Raw genomic sequence first — 24,875 nt, forward strand, 5'->3', positions numbered from 1 at the left:
CAAGTACATGTTTGCATGGTGAGCAATAGATCAACCTAGGTGAGCAATTGTCTTGTATCAATGTGTGTTAATTCTTGTAGCAGTGAAAAAACAGTGAACTTGACAACAGGATGATAGGTGCTTGGTAAAAGTAATCCTCAGCAATGTTGGAAGCTAGAAACAACATTTCTTCCCCTTCAATCTCTTTAATAAGTGAGCTTTTAGTGGAAGTGAATTGAAATACCATCCCTTCCCTGGTGGTTGTTGTACTTTGTTGCTTATTAAGCAAACAAATATTCACATAGACACCTGTTTCTCTATGACTTTAGGTAGACTTTCATACATCTTGTGAAACCATATTATTATTATTATTATTATTATTATTATTATTATTATTATTATTATTATTATTATTATTTTATAATGGACTCTTATTTATATGAATAGAGAAAGACATTATCAGATGTCAAGCTATGGATTTTTTTACATCGGGGTGGCGGGGAGCATTATTAGTCTTCAAAACATGAAATAGAGCCTAGGGTGCTGAGAATTTTTGCAAATTGAAGCAGAAACATTGCATTATCTGCCAAAAAAAGCATATATTATTTACCAAAACAAAACAGCAGTGCCATCTAGTGTTAAATTGGCATCAGCAAGCTTGAACTTTTTTTTATTTTTGTCTGCATTTTGTACACATAAAGAATCTACTGATTATTATGCTGGATCTGGCTATAAGAATATTGTCTGCACCAAGGAACAGTTATCTTCATTTATTTAAAACATTTGAAAATTACATTTTTTCTTATAATACACAATATTCAACATTCTCAACAAAGAAAACCAATATATCAGAACAATTAAACAAATATTTCAGTTAATTTTAAACCATTAAACTTGAAATAAAAATAGTAACAATATCAAACCGTGGCATGCAAGTCTAGTAGACCTTTTGGGGTTATTATATTTATTGGTTTATTTTACCCTGCTTCCAAAAACGAAATGTTGAGTGAAACTAGTTTAAATAGCAATAATTAGGCCAGATTATATTTTTGCTACTTATTACTTATAAGTCAATCAACATTTCTCAATTGTCTTTGCCTTTCTCTGTTTTCCCCATTGTTGTCAGGAAGTATGTATGTATGTAGGCATATGGAATATATTTCCAAAAGGTACCAAGTCCAACAAAATTGAAGAATCAATTATAGGTGTCAGCACATTGTTGGCTAGGAGTAGAATATTAAGTACAGATCAATACTATCAAAATGTATCAAATAACTTTGAAAAATTGCATTTTATAGCAAAAAGAATGCTATGTTCAACACATTTTTTATTCCTGTAAAATTTGTTCAGGTGGATTTGGTACCTTTTAAAAATAAAAAATATATGTGTGCATGTATATGAATATCTTTTAATGTAATTAATTACCTTAAAATTCTTTTTGAAGGACTAGTGATTAAGTTTTGGCATGGACAGGAATATGATTAATTCCTTAATGTAGCCAAAATATTTGTAGCCAAAATAGATAACATTAAAGGCTCAGCCCTCCCCTTCTTCTGAAAGTGAACCTACCTTTTTTGGCTTTGGTACCTGAAATCTTGCTGTGCTGCTGTTCATACATGACCTTGTAGATTGAAATTTCACCTTATTCCTATCAGAAATGTGGCAGGGCTGTTATCAATAGCCATTCCTAACACAATCGCTAAATTATTTAGAAAGAAAGAGAACATACTTTATGGTTCCCTTCTCCCTATTGCCTGCTTGGTGCTCCTCTCTTACACCAGGGACCCTTTCACTCTGTGCAGATTCCAATTTTACTGCATCCTGAGGAATCACCAGGGTTTGTAGTTGGATGTGGTACTACAATTCTATGGCTGAGAATTTTAAATGCCCTTTCTAAACTGCAAATCCTAGAATTCCATAGGATGGTACTGTGGCATTCAGAATGGAATTCCAATATTATAATTACGTAATATGAACGAGCACCAGGTGGCACCAACCTCTCAGTTCTCCCTTTGTGAACTTTGTGGAAACGAAGCACAAGTTCCCTTGCTTTACTGTGTTGCTGGACCTTCTGTAGTTGTTGCCATTGTTTTAAAGCAAGGATGGAAATGAGTGGTTCACAGTCACATACGCCCTCATGCCTGCTTTTGTGGACCACAAGGCCTTCCACATTTTTGGGGGGGAAATGCATGGAAACTAGTTAATTTACTCCAGTTGCTCCTTAGAGCATGAGGGACAATTCTGCCATGTTTTTGTCTTTCCATGTGCCATTTTATTTTATGTTCAGGAGATCAGGTTTTTTTCTCCCAGAAAGGAAGTGATTCTGGATCACTTCCTCATGAAAGCAAGCTATCTCCTGGGCTTAAATGGGCAAGAGAAGGCCAACAGCATTCTAACCTCATTTGGGTTCAAAAGCATCAATGGGAATGGGGATGTGTTAAGTGTGGTGCAAACTTCCAAGATCCTAACCTCCAAGAGAAGCATGACTCATTTTACAAAGGAACAAGGCAATGCACAAATTCCTACTGTGGAGCTGTTTGGAGCACCACAAAACTAGAGTCTTGGCTTTGTAATAGGCTAGTCATCACTGTCTTCATGTATAATTTTGTGCCAATACTGTTTGCATATTAACACTGGCGTTGCTAGTAGGGGTTGCAATGAATTCTGGTGTCCAGATGCTGTTAATAGATCTGGAAGTAGAACAAAAATATCACCTTCAACTACTATTAGCGAAACATATTAGAGAATGTTAGACAGTTGACTCCATAAGGCAGTGGACCTTTCAGACAGATGTTGCAGGGGGTACAAAAAGTAGTTATATTATTGTATGAAAGACATTACTTCATATACAGAATTCTTCATCTGAGAGTAAACTGTACAGGACTTCTCCACTGTAGTTGCTTTTCCCCCTACATCATAACCGATTTCAAATGGTGCTAGACAAAAACTAAGACTCTGAACACCAAGAGAAATCGGTCAGCCTGTGTAAGAGACGTTTTCACAGTTCCTCATTGGCTGCAAATAGGCTCTTGAAGGTCATTTGGATCAAGTGCTACAGAACCTTGATTAACAGTCATTTTAGGTTATCCATCCTATTAAATACTTACCATGAAATAATTTGAAAAACAAAACAAAACAAAAACCTAGCCTAGAAAGTATGACTAAAGCGCTGGCTACTGAATGTTCTGGTCATTATTCTATAACTTATTCAACCCATTCTTATAAAAAATAGCCATTTAATTTACCAAAAATAAATTCGTGTTTTCCATATTATTACTACTATTTAAGCATGCATTAATTTGATATAAATACAAAGATGTGTTGTGCTTTTCTGAATTTCTGCTTCTTTTTCTAGGACATTCATTAGCATTTGCATAGCTGTGTAAAATTCAGAGGATAGACTCTAATAATTACCATTATAGAATAGTAGAGATGGAAGAGACCTCATGGGCTATCTAGTCCAACCCCCTGCTAAGCAGCAGGAAATCGCATTCAAAGCATTATGTGAAAATGTTTACACTAAAGTAACCAACTATCATTAGAAAATACGTCTAGAAACTTTGAGACATTGAAAACATGAACCGTGGAAAAAGGATTGTTTTGAAGTGCAAGTGGCTTACTGATATCTAAATCAGAGCGCACAAGATCCAATGAGTATATTAGCAAAGTACAAGTCTCTGTCAGCATAATTATACTGTCATGGGATAGGGTCAAAGGTTGCTCACTCCTATCCACCTCTTCTTTATGTGCATAACAGAAGCTGGGGACTCAGAAATAACAGGTTTTTTTCCCTTAGCTACATTTCCCCACTACATTTGGGGAATATCAGAATCCACACCCTGTGGAAGGATGTGCCTTTTCTCCGGGATGTGTGAGAGCTAGTGGAAAATGTCAAGGTATACCACTCTAGTAAATCAGTGGTGAAGTGGGGTGAAGCTGTGCCCATGAGCGCTACAACACCCATGCCACACCTAGTAGTGAGAAGCACTGCACAAAAGGGTAAGAATTCTTTGATGTTCTGAACATGTACAAATTTGGTATGATATTTTGGAAAATAAGGAAATATATTATCATGTGTACATAGTACATATGTCAAGGCAAAGGGTCTGTTAGGAGGAGTCATGGAAGGTGATACATTAACCCAAACCAGTTCCAGAAACCACAGTATCTGTGGCTTGACAATCACCAGGGAATGCAATCCACCACCTCATTTTCCTGCAAAGATATGCACCAGCACCCCAGAGACATACCAGGTGAAATAAAAGGGGGGAAAGTGACATTTAGCAGTGGAGGTAATCAATTATCTGCCTCAGGGGTCAACTGCCTGCCTGCTGACCTTGGGATGTTTTTGGTACCGCCCCCACCCCCATATTCCAAATTTTATAAAGTGCTTCAGCACAGGTGGATGCCTATAAAGTGCTTCACATTCTGCTAAGCCAATTTCGCCATGTGGTGTGGTTTACTTGAGGGTCGCTGAAACAGATTTTCCCCAAACTTTGATTGATGTGTTTTATTTCCTGTAGCACAGGTAGTGTGTATTTTGTAGATGCCACAGTTTGAAGCTAGTTTAAAACTGCATTATATGATCAGTGTAGATCAGGCATGGACAAACTTTGGCCATCCAGGTATTTTGCATTTCAATTCCCAGAAATCCCAAACAGTTTCCCAGCTGTTAAGAATTGTAGGAGTTGAAGTTCAAAACACCTGGAGGGCTGAAGTTTGACAATGCCTGTTGTAGATGCACCGTTAGTGAGATTTGGGAAGTAGAGGTGTAAGAGTTACAGTAAAGGAGCAGTTTATTCTTTGAAGTTTATGAAGAAGGCTTTATTAAGAGCAATTCTAATCAGGACAATGGCTATATTAGTGGGATATACAGTTGTTTCTTAGCACAAAGCAATTTTGACCTGTGCGTTTATCTTCTGCTTAATAAATCATTTGTAGTATACACACACATCTCTTCGATTGCTTCTAGAGATGTGCTCATTGAATTACTCATTCTTGTAAGGGAGAATGAATACTCAATTTTCTCTCAGACATCTTCAAAAACTTTAATTTTTGAGGATGTCTCATAAGTGGGGAGAAGGCTGTTGATGGTGCAGGAACTGGGGAGACTATAGCCTTCTATAATTCTCTCTTGGTGACTCCCACCCAGCTCCTGTGCAACATTTGGGAAGGAAGCTGAATGAGAATATGGAAGGCTATGTACAATCTTCTCTGCTACTCATGCTCTTTTGCATGACCTCTAGGAATGGGGAGCCTGTTGCTTCTTGCAGTCCGTGTTGGATCTCATTGTCCAGCGAAGATGGGAGCTGAACAAAGGTCAGAGAAGCTACAGTCTTATATAATTCTTAGTTCCTGAAACCAGGAGGGAGAGAGGCTATAGTCTTTTATTATTAGGTCAGATTCCCATTCTCTATGTCACAGTCCAATGATAACCAGGCAAAGAGGAATGTATCTTTTGCCTGTATTCGGATCGGTAATTCATGAAAATGCAGACACTGTTGTCTTGCACCAATGGGGTCCCAGCCTAACTGCATTGTATGGCAGCCTATGATCTTCCTGCTTGGGACATCTCACTACCGTTCTGCTTTGACAGGAAAAAATGTGAATCTGGACTACGGTGGCATAGCTTTTTATCTACTTCAAATCTCTTTGAGGAAGAAATGGAGGATGATCAGGGGCACAGCTTCTTCTCTACCTATGTACATACATGGAAAAGCCTCTTTCTGTTGGGTTGTATTAATACTTAGTCATGCTTAGAGGTGAAAAAAGCACTAGGACATAAGTTAACTCTGACTAGTATGTCCCATTAGTTTCAAGGAATGTATTCCAAGTTAAGACTACAATATCACATTACTGGTCTAAAATGGATGCTCTCACTTTGCTATTGTGTGACAGTTTCCTGCAGAATTCTGGGAAATATAGTTTAGGGAAGCCAAGGACCTATATAGATGACAAGTTCATTTGCTTTAGAAAGGTAATGTGATATTATTTGAATTGAAACCATGCTACTTTGTCCTTAGTTGGATCATTAACTTCAAATGCTCAGTGTTCTTGTAAACTAAGCTCATCTAAAGTTATAGCTTGAAAATCATTTCAGAAAAGCATAGACACCAAATGAATGTAACCAAAATTTACCATTGGTGGCAAGGTCCTGTTGTTTCTGGTTGTTTTCCACATCCAGTGCTGTAATTCTTGCTCCTAGAACACTGATTTCAAATGGTGCTAGATACAAAGATGGAAAAATCTAAGCCACCATGTGAAACCAGCTTCCAGAGGAAGACACACACCTGTGTTGGTGCCTTCTTCACAATCCATGTGTTTGAAGCTTTCTTTTATGTTGCCTGGAAGGAAATGTTTGGTTTTGGTTTATCACTACTTTTATTATAATACATAAATATTGAGGCAATGCACATATGTTTTTGTTAACATTACATCTATATATATAAATGAGTGATGGCATCACGGCGACCCACAAAACAACAAAACTATAGGCCCCCCAACCTCGAAATTTGACAGCACAACCCATTATCCATGCCTCTAGGTTGATACAACAAAAAGAAAAGAAAAATAAAGTCCTAATTAGAGGGAAATGAATAATTGTTTTTATCCAATTACTGCCAATTTAGCGGGCTAATCTCTGCCCACTTGGGCTCCTAGCAACCAACTCAGCCCAGGGACAGGCAGACTTAGGCCTCACTTAGGTCTCTTCCACAGATTATCTAATTTGCACTGGATTATATGGCAGTGTAGACTCAAGGCCCTTCCACACAGCTATATAACCCATTTAGAATGGACTTAATGTCAGGGGAAAACCTTTACCCTTTACCTTAACTACCACCAATTCCTCAATACTTTATTTCCCATACCACCATACTTCGCCACAGCAACGCGTGGCTGGGCACAGCTAGTTCTATATAAAACCTGAAAAATTCAAAATGTTAGGTTAAGAAAGTTAAATAAAAGAAATTGAGACATGCACACATACCAAGAGTTTGCCTTCCTTCATAGGGAACATTTGCATTTCCTCTGTTAGCTATTTAAATGGTATGCCAATAAAGAAGATATTTGACACAGAGTACTAGATTATATTTCATGTAATCTACTGTGTAGAGAAACAAAAAAGTATTGTTAATTGAGTTGAATTGGAACCACTGTTAATTACTCATATTTACTCGAGTCTAATGCGTCATCAAATCTAATGCTCACCTCAATTTTCGAAATCCTGAAACACAAAAAAGTATTTACCATATTATGCAAATCTAATGCACTCCCTAATTTTGGGAAGGTAGTTTAGTCAAAAAAAGGTGAGCATTAGAATCAAGTAAATACGGTATGTCTAACGTCCCAGTATTACTTCCATTGTTTTCAAAGAACTTTACTGCACTTAAATGTGCACTAAATTCACTTTTATGGAGGGGCAGAACACCCCATGAAAGTATTCTGTTTTGTAATAACTGTTTACCACCAGGAATTGAGCACTCTCACCTAATCTCTCATTCCTTTGCCTTTGAGGTCCTTATGAGGACCTACTGTCTTGAAGGCGATAGCCTTTGTGCAGTTACTAATTGAAGCAGCCACAAGGTTTTTGGGGGTACTCTCTTGAAGGTAACCAAAAGTAGGCACAAAAACATTGTTCAGCTGTTTATGGCAATCAACCATTCACTGAGTTTAGATTGAAGATTTGTGCAGTTTCTTCCTCTTGCAAAGGATACAATTGTGGATTCGTTTGTCTTAATTCCTACTGGATAGAAGTTTGTGCTGTTCCAGTACTGAGGGAGTGAAATCTTCCTTATTGCTTTTTAAAATGTTGGCCTATTTGTGCTAGTTCTATTTAGAGACTACATTAATTCTATCCCATTTTTCTTGGTCACGTTCATATTCATATAGATTGCTATTTTGATAACTATTCTGTTCAGCTTTTGCTATTGCTTATTTATGCCTGTTTCTTCTTGATGTTCCTGTATAAAGACAACTAATTTGAGAAAAAGTGCAAGAATCTTGACTTTTTGCTTTATTGCTAACAAAAAGCAGCTATTTGTGATGCTATACTAAATGATTACATAGTGGTCAAGTTAATAACTGGAGCCAAAGAGGCAAAAGTTATAGAGTTTTGATCATGACGAAATGTACCTTTGTTTCCCTTCTGCCTGCCCAACCAAATTATGTCCTCATTGTATGAAATCAAGAGGTACAGAGAAACAGCTGCTAAGTGTGTAGGACTGTCTTTTATTCTTTGAACATGGGGGAAAGGAGGAGGGAAGAGAACTGATGAAAGGAGGAAGCTGTAACAAGAAAGGGCATATTTAAAGAGATCAATGAGGGAACTGAGACTGTCCATCTCTTTGTTGCGTATCTCTCATTATTGTTTCCTTAGAATACACGGAAACTTCATTGTTTTCTCATGAAATGATTATTTGGAAGGATGGGCAAATCCTCAACATTTCACCTTTCACTGTTGTTCCTGTAAGGATCCTATCATCATTTACTCTCCTACTCAAACCTTGATTGAAAAGCAAAATGTGTTTGAGGTTGATTATCACTTATGGGGGCCCTATCATAAAGTTTCTTGGCAAGATGCATATGGAGGAGGTTTGCCAGTAGTTTCCTTTCAGGCAGAGAGAGTTTGACATGCCCAAGGCCACGCAGTGAACAGGGATTCAAACCCTTTTGGCATAATGGATATTTATTTTGTATATGTAACTCTTACTGAGTTAAGTTTCTATGTTGTTCTACCAAATTCATCAATTCAGCACAGAAAATCAACTGTGTTAGGAGTTATTTTGATATTTCTCATTCTTTAATTGCCTCTGTGTAAAGCTGCCTTGAGTCCCCTCCGGGGTCAAGAAAGGTGGGGTATAAATGTCGTAAATTAATTAATTAAATAAATATATGCTTAGACTATAACAGGAGTGGGCACAGTGCAGCATATCCTTTTCTGGGAAAGGAGGGGGGCAGGGAGACTTCCCCTCCTGGAAACATGCTCTTTTAAAGAAATCAAGGCCCCCTGTTTAACATGAACCCCTCCACATACCATAGAAGTGGATTTTCTGGCTGCCACCCTCTAATGAAACAGCTGTCACCAAAAGCTCTGATGATACTCTTGTTCAGAAATACTTATGAGTCCCCTCGGGGAGAAGGGCAGGGTAGAAATATCATAAATAAATAAATAAATAAATAAATAAATAAATTCAAACATCTCCATTCTGTAATTCTGCATTTGATAAGCTGACTGCATTTTGCTCCCTTGGTTTTCTTCATGTCCAAGTTTCCACAACTGTCATCAATTAAGTTTCCTTGTTAATCGCTTGTATTTTTTCCTTTAACCTAGAACATTTCACCTACATCCTGAAGTACTATCTGTCTGGAGTTTTTTTTCTAGGATGTTTTACTTCTATCTCAAACTTAGTATGTCTGAAGACTGGGCTTCAGATCTTTCTTTCCAAGTGATCTCTTCCTATCCTTCTTGTATCCTTTGACAATGTCCCTGACATTCACTCTGTTCACTGAGCTCAAAGCCTTTTTGATATTTTAATATCTCCTAACTCCCCAAATTCAATCTGACATTTCCTCCTGTACAGCTTTGTAAATATATAATCCTTCCTCTCTATCCCTACAATTTAAAACTCTGATTCATACTTTAACTATGAAAATGTTCTCTTGATTTGTCCTGTATTACACTGTGGCCCCCTTTTCTCTGAAAATGAGTTCTGTCATTCAGATCATCCACCATTCATTTCTTTCAAAATCCCATGACACCCCCTCCAAACCTCTTTACTTTTTTCAATTTCTATACTGATTTCTAGATCCAACCTACCATTTCATCTTTTCCTGATGGCAGCACAAGAGAAAATGGTCAATGTATAAACTGAGATATTCCTTCAGTTAATTGAGTGATCACGATTTAACCACACTTATTTAAGCTTAGTAAATTATGCCATAAATCAACAGGCAACTTGAATGCACATACTCATAATTTTCTTTTGCGCCATGTTCCAACTCAGACATAGAGCTGATCCGAAGCAGCATGCTTCAACATGTGAGGTAGTTAGGATGTGGTATAGGATGAGGCAACATCTTACCTCAGGCACTCACTAGTACATTTATCTTTCTGCAGTAAGTATTCTGTGAAACATAATGTCTTGCAAGTACTGTGCACCATAAACAGAAAGAAACCAATCAATGCTATAGAAATGACACCTACTTTATGTTTTGGGCACACTTGGCTTGAGGTTGAATCTTGATTAAATGTACTAATACCATACTAACAAATCCAGTTCAATCAGGAATCCCTAAGATATTATGATAAATCTAATATTCTGAACACTGGTTACTGTGTTATGCTTGAGATGACTGTGCCCAGGTAGAGATGAAAATGATAGTATCGTTAAGCATAGTTTACTGCATTCTCAGCTAATACCCGTAGCCATTTGCCCACTAATAATTAGAAAGTTCTTGGATGTTCTTTGTGTAACATAATGATAGTAACACTTTATTTGTAACCCGCCCTCTCTTCCTGAGGGTATTCAGGGTGGTTTCCAATGAGTAACAAAAATGGCAAACATTCAGTGTCTAAGCAAACATTCAATGCCTAACATGAAAGAACTCTAAGTTCAAACAATTCCATAAGAACCTTTAGTTAGAAAAATTATGGTTGACACAGCATGTTCCAACTAGTTAAAGGGTTAGTTTAGCTTTGGCAGTTGGAGGACTTACGTAGGTTTCCATAGTCCGCAGAAAAACATCTATTTTTGTCTTCTTTACATCCAAAGAAGGATACTGAGTACTACAGGAAAAAGACAACATGCGGAGCCATTAGGTGATCCATTTGTTATGTCCTGTACTTGTTGAGTATCCCTTATCCAATATGCTTAAGATCAATAGTGTTTGGATTTCAGATTTTTCCAGATTTTTGAATATTTATATTTACTGTACTTCTATGCATAATAAGATATCTTGCAGATGGGACCCAAATCTAAACACAAAATTCATTTCTGTTTCATATACACCTTATACACATAGCCTGAAGGTACTTTTACACAATATTTCAAATACTTTTGTGCATGAAACAAATTTTGTGAACACTGAACGATCAGAAAGCAAAGCTGGCATTATATCAGCTGTCCATGTTGATAATTCTGGATAAGCGATTCCTAACCTGTAGAAAGATTCAGTGGGTAGCTACAGTAATTTTGTCAAGCCTGTTAGAACCAGAAGCTGAATGTTCCTTTAAAATCTTACCTATTTTAACTACTTAGACTGCAAGCTATTCTATCCTTTATGCATTCTGGACACAGGTCAGGCAATAGCCCTTTTTCTGTGCCTTTTGTTGAAAAAGACAGCATTTAGATTTTCCCTTCAACAAGAGCATGTTCACAAAGACTTCTTTAAACAGAATGCACCAGATAAATTAAGGAGCTCATCTCACTCAATCACTGAATAATTATGAAAAGACTTACCTGAGCAAGCTGTAATTCGGTTTTTTAAAAAGGGCTTTTATCAACATTAATTTCTTTTGAAATTAAGAAACATTCATGGTTTCTTTTAAGTTTACTACTGGGCTGTGTCTCTCAATTTTTGTGTGGCATTATGTTGTAATGAAAGTAACATTAAAGAAAATGCAAAGTACTATGTGACCACTTGCTCTGGTATTTTCTTCTGAGCAAAGCAAGCAGATGCCTTTTTTCACAGCTCAATGATGTATTTCTTTTTCCACTCTGCCATTTAAATATTCTTGACTAAAAATATCTAGATTGCAATCTACAAACTGCATGCTTTGACTTCACTCTTAGTGAATTCTGCTGCTTGTGTGCGTGTTTATATGTGTGTGTGTGTAAATAAAATAAACATGAACTCCAGTGTAATTAATACTTACTTGTTACAAAAGAAAACATTCTTCTATATCAAGGGAAATATCTGTGCTCCACATGAAAGCAGAAGCACAAAATTGACATGGAATGCAACATGTCTTTTCCTTTACGCACTTCAGCAAAAATGCTTTCCTTCAGTATTCATCCATGATCTATAAGAACCATCCTATGGAGTAAAGAAGAATAATGTTCATTATTATTTTTGCTACATAGTGCTATCAGAAATAATGCATGAAAAGAAGCAAGAAGAATTGATGACTGTGAGTATGTATAGTCTGGTCTTGTTTCAGTTTCAGAAAAAAATAACTCAGGCATGGACAAAAGAAAAGGATTAAAATTAAATAAAACTGGCCAACTTTGGCCAGAGGTACCTTTGAGGATGACACAGAAATAAATTGGGCTATTTATAGGTATATGGATACTCTTGATGAATAGCCAAACAAACCATTCTTAGGTAAATTAAGAAACCTATATAGTCTTGAAATTATCTATGAAAAGAATAATCTTATCAAATGTGGGAAAGACATCACGATATGTTTCTTCTTTATATCCAAAGCACATGCCGTTATTTTATTTGTTCTGCTCAGCACTCAAATTATTATTTTCAGAATCTGAATGGCAGACTTCTAGAAACCCATTAATACTTCACTTTTATTTTTTTTAAACACATACACACTTATGGGAACACAAGTTTTTTCTCAGATACCTGAGAATGAAAATGTTTATATACATACAGAAAGTATAATATCTGCTTCCTTTATTGTTGCTGAAGGAATAAAATACATTTTACAGCAAAAATAATATGCAGAATGAGGCATACTTGATATTTTAATTACCTGGGGAATATAGGATAAACCTGAGATAACATTTATAGTATTGGCAAATTTATAGAATTCCATTTAGAAGCAATGTAAAAATACAAAGGGGAGGAGCCCAGTGAAAGAATAATGTCAAAAAATACTAATCTGTACCCTTGGAGACAAATTAAAATGAGATCTTGTTAATACTATGGATTTAAATAACAAGTCAGAGGTCTAGCTTTGTTTATTTTTATGCAGCGTGATAACAGGTGGAATGCTGTATGTAGCAGGTTTTAAAAATAAAAGTTGGAGAAGAATTGCTTTTTTCCAAGCAACAGAAATGCTTCTTAGGGGCATCTCAAACTAGTAATTCCTTTAAAGGGCAACCCTGAAAGGTATCATATAAATGCAGAAATAAATAGAACATAAAAAGTATATTAAGGTCAGACAATATGTTCTATTTATTTCTGCATTTCAAAAAGGTAGATTATATCCTGCCCTTTCCTCAAATTAGTTATAATGCAATTAAGCTATTTACAGTCCTAAAACAATTTGAGACAAATGTATTTACATTTTAAACTTCTGGTCAGGAAACCCACTCCTGTGGCACAATGCTTTTATCAAGCTTCTTATCATTACTGGAATTTTTTCGGACCAACAGTATTTTAAATGAACAAAATAATATCTTGTTTAGTTTCAGACTGTCAGCTTCAATTCTTAGCAAATAGCTTTATTCCTTACTTTACAATAAATGGAGCAAACTCCCTGTTCCTTTACTCCTCCCTGCGTCCTTTTAAGGACATAGAAAAAATGTCGACAAGAACAAGGCAATGGTGCCTTCCCACATGCAAATCATCATGCTGCCACGTAAGATGTTTTTCAACAGCTAATCTGTAGTACTTCTTTTTTCCTCTAATTGAAATAGGACCGGCTGAAGAGGTTATGAAACACAAGGACTGTGTGCTCTGTTCACTTGTTTGTGGCTGGAAGCCATCAGGGAAAATGAAGTCAAAGTAGCTACGCATCTACATTTGCCTCTTGTCGTTCTCTAGAAGAAAGCATTGCTCAGTGACATGGAAACAGAATAATAAACGCAAGCATTGTTTAATATTATTTTTTAGTGTTGACAGAGGTAACACTTGGTCAAACCTATCAAATGTCCCTCAATTCTCAACTTAGCATGCAGAATTCATTTTTAAAGCCAACTTGACTTCTCTCATTTTTTTTTTTTAAAAAATAGGTTGTCTTTTAACATCTGCCCCCCACTCTCCTTCACCGGGCTTGTTTGTGAGATATCTAGAACAGCCTTCCTGTGGTTGCTTCCTGGATTGTCCCAGTAATGCAAGTCATGGGAAGACCATAACAGGACATATCATGTGGCTACTTCCCATGCAAATACTATTCCATCCCTGGGGTTAGTGGCCAAAGTGTGGGAGGCTAAGATATTCCTCTTCCACATGATATCCTTATTGTGGCAGCATCTTATTTGTAAAAAATATATTTACAGTGTTTCCATAAATTGCTCCCAATAAAATTAAAATATTATAATAGTTGGGAGAATGATCCCACCCTCACTACATATTGTTTTCATAGTATGCCTCTGTTAAAACAAAATGGATAGGCCATGTGAGGAAAAGCCATATAAAATAACTACCCTATATTCTCTTGTTTATGTCTAGTAATTTTAATTAAAAGGTCTACTAAAAAAAAGATACCATGGGTCAGTGTGAGGACAGTACCATTACTCTTATCAAAAAATACTCTTATCTCTGTGTAATTAAAGAAAAGGGTTTTCCTGGGAAGACCTAAAAGAAGCATTAAACCTTTCAACTCTCTCTGTCATGGCACTGCTTCTGGGCTTACTGAATGCCTGGTCAGGAAAATGGTGGCAGCAGTCGGGGGCAATTGACCCCAAGGTGGTAATGGTGCTTTCCCTTTTCTGTGGAATGACCCTCGTCTTATCCACAGATCATATCAAAATCCATAATTTTGTTCATCAAACCTGCCTCCAACTTATTCTTGAAGTTGATTTATACGTGAGTATACAGGGTACATCAAGATAAATGGCTTCATTCTCTAAGTTTTTAGAAACTTGCTGTGGACCTCATCATACCTGCTAGGTTCTGACTAGCTTCCTGGAATAGTTAGAAATTGATCTGATCCAGTAATCATTGCAGGAGTGCATACTCAGGAACATACAATACAGATCAATTACTTTTCCACAAATTTAACACACAATAATACAGCTTTGTGAATCTTTAACTCTTTAGTGATTTTTAAAACACTGTCTGACATATTCCATTGAGGAAACAGAGGACACAATATTTAATAAAGAGATGGTACAGTTTTTGCCTCTTATCTTACAGGTCATAAAGTGCATCCCACCTCATTTATTGAATCCAAGGGAACAGGTTATTCAACCTCTTTGATGCTGTTCTCCCAGCTGTAATGTACCAAACATGCCACAGGATGCTCTACACAGGCTTCTACCTGTAGGTCAGCTTATGTTCTTTCCTGCTCATAGCAGGATAATGAGTCCTAGGTCATTTACCTTTGCCTAGAGCTAAGTAACTTTCGCTTTCAACACATTCATGGTTCACAGTTGAGTCAAAAATAGTCTCAACAAAATATTTCATAATGACAAACTAAAAATGCCAGATGTATAACACCCTGACTTCTCACTTAGTAATCCACAGTGAATCAGAATGAAACGAAAACGTAAAACAGTGGTTCTCAACCTGGGCTCCCCAGATGTTTTTGGCCTACAACTCCCAGAAATCCCAACCAGTTTTCCTGCTGTTAGGATTTCTGGGAGTTGAAGGCCAAAAATATTTGGGAACCCCAAGTTGAGAACCACTGACTTAAAAGGTCAGCAGATAATAAATGTGGGCTTAACAGGGCCCTTTCGACCAAAGCAGGATTTAACTCATGAGTCCTATTTCTTAGTGAAATACTTGGAAATCATTGTTACACTTGGTATATGCATATATTTTATAGGGTTATAGTGTGTTGTTTTTTTTTTGCTGTTTGCAAAGTCCTGTTTCTACTGAGGTCAACTCATCTAAAGACCACTTCCAAATAAAGCAGCAAAAATATAAACACGACCAATGAGAGTCAAGGCTTTAGAAAACAGCCAGATTCTGTACTATGTATAATATCTTCATATGTTCTTGCCTTCTGCAATGGAGTAACTGTCCCCAATTGCAGAACTACAGAAGAAGGCAGGATTTGCATTTGTAGGTTCTTTAGATTATCCTTACATTGCAATTGCAAATTTTTAAAAATTTGGATTTTCCTAGATTACAACCAAATTTAGAAGTGAGAAGTGCCATTTGAGAAGCACTACACTATTAATTGCTTCTGTATGGCTTAATATCTTGTCTTTCTTTTACCCATCAACCCTATCTGCTTTTCCTTTGGTGGCCATAATCAGACTGCACATCAGGTAGCACAAACTAGCATTAAAAGGCAAATAAAATTGAACTGAGAAAGGACTGGAGTACCACATGGCTGTTCTTACTTTAATGTCATGAAGTTTAGTAATTGCAGTACTATTGCTTTATTTAAATACAAGTGAAGCTGTTAATGGAAGCAATTAAATCGTTCTCATCTAATTAGACTGCATCTACCTGGAAAGGGACTGACATTGGGAGTTCTCATTATTTGTAGTAATATTTGACATCTCTATCTAGCAGAGTGTAATATAAGCTTGTGTTAGAAAACAGCAGACATTATTCAGGATTCCCTTGTAAAATGTTACATTTATTGTTTCAACAAATCCATCTTAGGATAGGAAAGGAGAAAGGCAAAATTCCAGTAGAAGAGCCCCAAAATTTGGTTTTCATATATGGATGTAAGTCATCCTGTGACAGGAGCCTCATACATGCTTCCTTTCCAGACAAAGTGACACAAAGGACTAACTTAACTTTTTGGAAGAGAAAAGTGAACTCTGCAAGTAGGAAGGAAACAAAATTGCTTGAGTACACAGATCAAAGAAAGTTATAAGTGAAACAAAAGGGAGGCATGCTCCCTAGAATTCCCTCTCACTAATCACATTATACAAACGGTGATACCTTTTTGCTTCCAACATTATTTACCCAGAGATCGAGCCATCTTAGGCTAGATCTCAATCAGCCATTTTGCCAAGGATGTAATCTCAAGCACAATGCTGATGTAATTTGTATCCTGTTGTAGAGAAATTCCTTTCTTAACACCAATTATTATGGCTGCAGCTATAAGTAGTGAAGGTTACCTCATCCCAAAATTGAAAGGTGTCCAGAAGTACTAATTTTTTCCACTGTGTCTTGGAATACAGTACAAGTGTTACAAATTCCTCTCTCTCTCTATGACTACTTCAGATATATCAGGGTGCCCAAAACCAAACCACACAGTAGTAAGAAGACACAGTAGCAGAATAGTAGAAGATCAATGTATTTTTGTCTTTTCTTTCCCCAATCTCTTGCTGATCGTGTACTCTTAGAGTAGTCACACCTGCCGAATCAATGAGGACTGCCATATACTGCCAGATTAATAGTTCATTGAGACACATATTGCCTATACTGGCTGGTGGTGCTTTCTAGATCAGTTGATAAAGGTGCCCTTTACCTTGATAGTAGATGTTGAGCTGGGCATCTCGTTCATGAAAAGCAAGGACTCCACCATTAACCTAGAGCCTCTCTCAAAAGAAGATTAAACTATACTAAGACAGGCCAAAGTAAGGTAAAGGTTTTCCCCTGACATTAAGTCTAGTCGTGTCTGACTATGGGGGCTGGTGCTCATTTCCATTTCTAAGCTGAAGAGCCGGCATTATCCATAGACACCTCCAAGGTCATGTGGTCAGTATGACTGCATGGAGCACCATTACCTTCCCACTGGAGCGGTACCTATTGATCTACTAACATTTGCATGTTTTTGAACTGCTAGGTTGGCAGAAGCTGGGACTAGGAGCTCACCCTGGTTCACCGGATTTGAACTGCCAACCTTTCGGTTAGCGAGTTCAGCAGCTCAGTGGTTTAACCCGCTGCGCCACCGGGGGCTCAATCTGTTGTGATGACACACAGCTCATGTTTACCAGTCTTCGATTAACTATAGTTAATCTGAATTAGAACATACTGCCAGGATTCAATGCACTGAAAGCTGACTCTTGTCGGTTGCTTAAGGATGAATTTTAGACACCTCAATGTTCTAATCTTTTCTCTAGCACAAAATATAGACTAGTCAAAACTTCCCAACTGAAAAATCAAAAAATCTACAAAATCCCAGTATAAACCTATTGTTTTTACTTCAGAAATATATTACACTATAGTCCACAAACCTTCTTTACATATATATGTGTATACAATAAGTAAGAGTCTTAGCACTTTAAAGTACTGCTCACATTATTTTTGCAATATGCAAGATGATATAATGCAGTGCTTCTCAAACTATCTGATGTGGGAGACAGGCAATTACTTTTTACAAAGTGGTTAGGGCTGCCATTATATTTGTGCTCATTAGCTACACTTGCTTTTCTCTTTCATGCAAATCTGCCTAGGGACTGACAAGCCAATGGCTCAAGGATCGGCAGTGGTCCAGGGACCACCATTTTGAATAGCACTAGTAGTAAATCTCGGTTCTACCTTTTTTGCTGCTTTTGTCTTACTATGTTCTTATTGTGCTTTATGATGTGGTGGGACTCAACGAAGTGGCAGCCTAATATTAAAAGCCCTGTAGCAAGAGTGATATGCAAGCCCACTGGGCAGAAAATTAGGGAGCGTTCTACTGGAATGCTGCCCACACCCCACTTCAGCTCTACCTATCACCATCAAGGAATCTTCAACAAGTTACGTCCAAGGAAATATAACTGTCAAGAGAAAAAAGATTCTCCAACTGGATGACTTCAGGGTTTTCTTATTAAAGGTATACAAAGTGGTTTTCATCAAATTTTATAAGTACTTTAACATGTCCAACTGCTCAGCACAGTGTGTTCATAAATCACCATCCAAAGATTACCCGAAGCCAAAAAATTGAATTGTTCAGAAATGATTAGGGATGGAGATTCTTTTCTAAAAGTTCCCTACTTTGTTTTGAGAAAGACACACCAGTTATTACAAAGTGAGAATGATTCATGTATTATAGATTACAAGAAGTACTATTCAAAGGAATCTGCATCCACAGGAATCCATTTTGTGTCCTGCAGGAAAGCCTGCCAAACTCTGCTCACCAGGAAAATATATTCCATTGTTTTGCCGGTTGCACCCTCCAATCTCAAAAAGAGATATTCAAGTATGACTACTAGAAAATATACTTTTTCCTTGTTAATCTGTGGGCATCATTGTGGGTCTTGGCTACACAATAGGACTTTAGATTTGTATCTCACATTGTACAAACAAACAAAATGGCCGTCATACTAGTTCATATAACTGTTCGGGCTGAGTGATATGTGTGTTGTGCATATGTCCATGTGTATATGTGTATAGATTTTGTTCCCTGTGCCCTTGATATCCTCATCAGGGGTTCTACTCAAAAGTGCTACTGGATTCCAAGATGCAGTGAATGGTTATTCACGCAGTACACATTCTTAGTGAGTGGCCCATTATAGAATATTTCCCTGCACAGAAGTCTATTTTGGTACCAATCTCAGAAATTTCAGTACCACTCAAATGCTATTTTATTGTTGCAAGATCTTGAAATTGTTTATTCTAGTTGCCTGGCTGCATCTTAAAGTGGTTTTATCTGTGTGAAACCTTTTAGACCTTCTTGTGTTTGCTACTATAATATAAAATCTCTGCTGATTTTTAACAGATTTTTGTGCTGCTTTTTATGTTAAACATTCAGTTTGAAATTAAGACCTTTCAGCAAAGTCTTCTAACATTATAGTTGGTGTTTTCACACTTGTTTCAGCTGAGCTTCCTCCCTCATTTTTCATTCCCTCTCTATCCTTAACCAGTTGTTTGCTACTTCATCTGACACTTCACAATTTTCAGAGCTATCTCCCTGCTGTCTTGCCTTAAAATCAGAAGACATAATAGGACAAAAAGCTACATAAGCAATATACCAAAAATGCAGTATGACTCCAAAGTGACAATTCTTCCAATGCTCCCTCCCTTTTGGCTTTCAGGAATACTCTTTTCAAAGCTTCCACCCAACTCTACCACCTCCATATTCAGCCCATCCATCCATTCCAGAGCCAAGATACTGGTTCTGTATAAACATCACAAAACATTTTGGGGCAAATATACTTATAATCATAGGTAGTACCCTCACCCTAGAATCTAGATTATGAAAGAATGTCTAACTGTTTCTGGCTACTACCACAGCATTAGTCATTTTTCTTTGGCACTTAAACTAATTGCCTGGTTATACTCAAGAACTGTTTCTCCTATGGAGATGCTTTGTAAAATAAAGCAAAGCTTTATTTTCAAAGCTTTTAGAATAGATGTGAAGGAGGGCACCTGGAGATTACTGGTCTTGTTTGTGGTGTGCTGTCACAAGAGCATCCTACAGTGCCCCTAAAGAATGTCTCTCCCAGATGAAGGAGACTTGAAACTTCTGATTCTCTTTGGAATTTTGTGTACTTGGCTGAGTAAAAGTAGTAAAGTAAGTAAAAGTTTATTTGTACACCGCCCTCTCTCCCAAGAGGAACTCAGGGCGGTTTCCAATATAAAATCAGCATAAAACATTGTACAATAAAATACTGAGTCATCTCACCCCATAAAAACTGTTATTACTCTTAATAATAGTGAGATGAAATACATTAACTTCAATATTGACAACTGTTAATATTAGCCACATTTAATCTAAAACGGAAGCAGAATTTCCAGTTACATCCTTATATTCCCACAAAAAGAGAGAAGAGTATGTGATCACGAATGAGTCATATAGTCTCCAAATTGGACAATTTGCTCTCATTTTGCTCTCCTATTGGCAAGAACAAAGAAACAAGAAAACATGCACATTATTAGAACTCTAGCTCCTGATTGGGTGTTTTTTCATAAACCAGATAGTAAATGTCAATTAAGAACAAACTCTCACTTGTATGACAAACTATTGATGTTCTCAGGTGGGATAGAATAAAATTTTCACCTAAAAATAGTTGACAATATTCATGGTCAATCAGTCAGCCTACCACTAGATTTATAAGCCAAAATAGGCAACCAACTCCAGAATGTGTCCAGCCTGATAAGTGGAGTCAGATAACAGTTGGCTCAAGTATACAGCCGCCATAGCATACTGAAATCTTGATCTCATACACCCCATGGTTGGATAATAGTCCTCTAGTAGTTATTTATTTATTTATTTATTACAACATTTATATCCCGCCCTTCTCACACAACAGGGGACTCAGGGTGGCTTATCCTTGGAATCTCCACAGTCTTGTCATAACCTGCACATCTTATACATTGAGGCTGGTAGGGACTACAGTCTATACAGTAACAGAGTTGTCTTGCATACTTAACATCAATAGTGGGCAATAAAAATAGTAATTAGAAGTTTTGTAAAAAGAAAGAGGGAAACCTTTTTATAGATGGCTTCATAATTTAATCTGTCAGATTTTTTGTATATAGTTTTTAAATAATAACTGTTATGCTAGAAGGAAAAATGGAAAAATATTGTAATAGGAAGGAAGAACATAACTGTGTATGACTGTCTCTAACCCAAAGGATGGGAAGTCACTTCAATTGGATGGGTGGGTGGAGGGAATGGCATAGTCGGATACAATCACTATACAGATGATAGGAAATATTACATTTGTTTATGTATATATACATGTTTATAGACTTTTACCATTGTTCCTTTTGACAGATATGTAAATTTAAAACAAAAATAATCATAATGATAAAAAACAGTAACTAATGAATCTTGCCTCTTGGATATAGGCTCGGACTCATGGTAACTACTATGACTTCTCATTCTTAAGACTTGTCTACTGATAAGATTGTAAAACCTGTTGGCAAAGCTAGAAGAGACTTTCTCTGTCTTGTGTATCCAACCAGGAGTCCACCATTTATCAAATGTGCTTGCTCATTAGTATCATGTCATGTGTGTCCAAAGACTTGTTGTTAACTGATATAGAAATAACTGGAAACATTTTCAAGCTGATATTAATCTGATCAGGATAGTAAGAAAAACCAGAAGAAAGTGCAATCATACCACCTTTTTCCTGTCATCCACTGAAATGGCAGCACCTTAAATAACCCCCACCTCTATCTGTCCTCTATTAATTTGTCTTTGTAATTCCTGGAAATTGCCAGTAATGCCAGTAATACCATCAACCAAGAAAATAAAACATAGCTAGGCAAAGCAGCTCTGTTCTCCATGCCTTCTGGCTTTCTCAATATAGTATTTCAGGCAATACTGAAGTATGAAGTAACAAAAAACTCTTTGGGCAAGCTATTTTGTTACTTCTGTGACATTTGTTTGCTGCTATTGTCACTGTTTCCTCCACAAGCCAGTGGAGCCTGTTCCACATGGAATTCCTCAGGCCTTGCGCCACAGAGCGAAAAGCCCTTGGGCTCTCAGCCTTCAGCTTCCATTGGAGGTTTCCTTCTACAGTAAACTAGCATCTTCACATTGCTTGTACAATTAATATCTATGTAACCTTAACAGCTTAAACAAAGAATACTTCTGATGTATGGTGCCATTTTAGTCTGCTATTTCTGGCTCAGTGCCAGCTTTCCTACCAGCTATAATTAACCAAGGTTTAAAACTCTGGATTCACCTTTTGGTTCAGCTTTAGGCTTCCTATGATCTTGTGGGCAGGATTACACAAACGTAACCATGTTACCATTCTAATACCTGGGAAATATATTTTCCATAGGTGTAGAGATGACATTGGTTCTATCTTAGTTACCATTAGTGTCTGCAATTGATAGGTGTGCAAGTGAAAAAGAACTATTTCTCATCTGTACCTAATGAAATTTTGGAAACAGAGGGATGCCCTTTCATTAGATTCGAAATGAACCATATTCCTGTTACAAACACAGAAATCTCCAGAGCTCCTTGCTCCTCCAACTCCAAAATTCTGTTCTCGGGGCAATAATGGGGACAAAAAGATAAAAACTTAAATTCATTTGATATACTCTAAACTTTTTCATCTGCAGCTTTTTATGAGGACTTGCTTGTAAAATAATTGTTTTTATAAGACTGCTACCTGATTAAACACAGAACTGTTTTAGAGGAGTGTTTTAACATAATAGTTGTTAAACTCCTATGTCATTCCCATTATATATCAAATGTACATGAATCCCTGTATTTTAAAAAAAATTATGTAATTTTACGATAGACATGTCATATTTGTATTCATTTGATTTTCACTAAGAAGAGTGGCTATGAGTGTGTATTTGCCATATCTTGAAGACTTGGAAAACTCAGCATGGATAGTAAGTGGACGCTGATTGGGTACATTACAAAGTCACTTGGTATTATTAAAGGATTAATTTTAAAGAATTTAGGTTTGTGAAGTGCTGTGCCATCTTCACTCAGTGGTTGCAGAGTTCCCTATCAATCAGAAAGGAAGCTGAAGTCAAACATTGTGTATTTATTTCCCCAGAAGACATGGATGGTTTCATTTGGGTCAGAGGTACAGTAGGGAAATACTCTGGTTGTGAAAGCTGCTTTTCTCTTCATAGCTCTAGGATAATTCAAAACATAAAGTATGAGAGAGACTGAGAGAGTGAGAGAGAGCAAGCTTGCTGCCTGGTGAAAGGACATGAATAGAGAGAACAGTGGAAAAGTCTAAATGGGCAACATGTTAGAAGGAGACAAAAACCAGGGAGAAAGGGACAGAAAAGAGAAGATAGACATGAGAAACTAAAGGAAAGAGCATTTGGGAGACACAGAATGAGCACCTGGTGAGTGAGGGAAGTGAAAGAAAAACACTTAAATGAGAAGAGAGAGAAAAGGACAATTTAGCTCCAGTGAAGATGAGCAATGGCATGACTGCGGATGATGGGAAAGGAAGACTCAAATGATTGGCTGAGCGGAGAAAAAGTGCAAGCAGCTGGGTGGAAGGGGCATTGTAGTGGGATTAAAGAGTTTCTGATCTACTCAAAACCAGAGTCTTATGCCAGTTTGCAATAAACAAATAAATTATTAGAATAGGTAAACATAACCTATAAAATTATATAAAGTCTAAGTGACTTGGACTACCTTCCAAAGACAAAAGTGTTCTTGCTTTTGATTCATGAATTTATCCCTTTCTCCTGCTCACAAATATGGCAAGTATTGCCCTCACTTTCCCATTCCCAAACAACTTCTAAAATCTGCTCCAAAATTCCAACCTGTACTTTAAATTATGGAAATAAGTATTATTGAAATTATTTATTCATAGAGCAGATTTTTAAAATTATTCATATACTTCTAAGCAATATAACTTGAGAATTTAAATACTAAACAAAACAGAAGAGAAAGCCCCTAAAATGTATAGAAGGAAATTGGAATAAATGGAGTAAAATTCAAAATCATCATAAAATGCACAGTAACAGTAAATATACAACTCATCCTTCATATGAATGAATAAATAAATAATAATAATAACAAAAAAATTATACTCTGCCCCCTTCCCGGAGGGACTCGAGGCGGCTTACAATATGCTTCCTATAGTGTTTTCTTTCTTCAACTAATTGTGGGTTAGAAATTTATAATCAAAATCCATGCTTCTCATGATGCACAGCTCCTAATCTGAAAACTTTTTATAAACTTCAGGCCCTTATGTTTTCAAATAAATACCACTAAACTAAAGCTGCAAAAAAGGGGTTCAGGAAATAATTCAAATTTCCAGTTGCCATTTGAACTTTAGTCAAACTTCTCTTACTCCCGTTGTGCAATTTTGCATTTGTTAAAAGTCTGTTCCAGCAAATCCAAGGCTACTGCTGAGTCAGTTTGCTAAATGTAATCCCAGAGGTGCAATAGATGGTGGAAGCCAGTTTACTGCAGGGAAAGCTAAATAGAGGAACATAATAGCCTAATCAGATTTTGACCTCTGGAAAGGGCATCTCCAGAACTGAACAATGCAAAAAGAGCCAATTTCTCATTTTATTTACTTGCACCTGTCTGAATTACACCTATCTGACATTAATTCAGGGTGCAAGATAAGTAGTGGTAGGTGAATGAGATGGACAAATAAATTAGGATAGCTGAAATGTGAAGGTTATCACAAGTGGTTAGTTTGCAACTTCAGTGCATTAAGAGCACAAGGGAAGAAGACTTGGGCCCATTGGGCCATTTGAACCAAGGCCAGGAGTGG

General features: G+C 36.9%; 1 long non-coding RNA gene and 2 other non-coding genes across 11 annotated transcripts in view; all 3 read right to left on the reverse strand.

Moving 5' to 3' along the window:
• Positions 1–734: 734 nt before the first annotated feature.
• The window catches only part of LOC103279809 (uncharacterized), a 72,071-nt gene continuing 47,930 nt past the window's right edge, over positions 735–24,875 (reverse strand). For 5 of the 9 annotated variants that reach the window (XR_010005516.1, XR_010005517.1, XR_506985.3 and 2 more), the window contains exons 4-7: positions 11,855–12,015; positions 10,696–10,765; positions 6,968–7,084; positions 735–2,669 (exon numbers count right to left, since the gene is read on the reverse strand). This is a non-coding gene — a long non-coding RNA (uncharacterized LOC103279809). Of the gene's footprint in view, positions 2,670–6,117; positions 6,324–6,967; positions 7,085–10,695; positions 10,766–11,854; positions 12,016–24,875 lie in introns of all 9 variants that reach the window. The other 4 variants (XR_010005514.1, XR_010005518.1, XR_010005515.1 and 1 more) reach the window with 4 other exon arrangements.
• Positions 2,879–2,974, reverse strand: mir29a-2 (microRNA mir-29a-2). The gene has a single exon (NR_129945.1). It is a non-coding gene; the product is annotated as a microRNA mir-29a-2 (primary transcript).
• mir29b-1 (microRNA mir-29b-1) lies at positions 6,167–6,267 on the reverse strand. The gene has a single exon (NR_129946.1). It is a non-coding gene; the product is annotated as a microRNA mir-29b-1 (primary transcript).

This window comes from Anolis carolinensis, chromosome 4 (genome assembly GCF_035594765.1).
Source record: "Anolis carolinensis isolate JA03-04 chromosome 4, rAnoCar3.1.pri, whole genome shotgun sequence".
Taxonomy (NCBI): domain Eukaryota; kingdom Metazoa; phylum Chordata; class Lepidosauria; order Squamata; family Dactyloidae; genus Anolis; species Anolis carolinensis.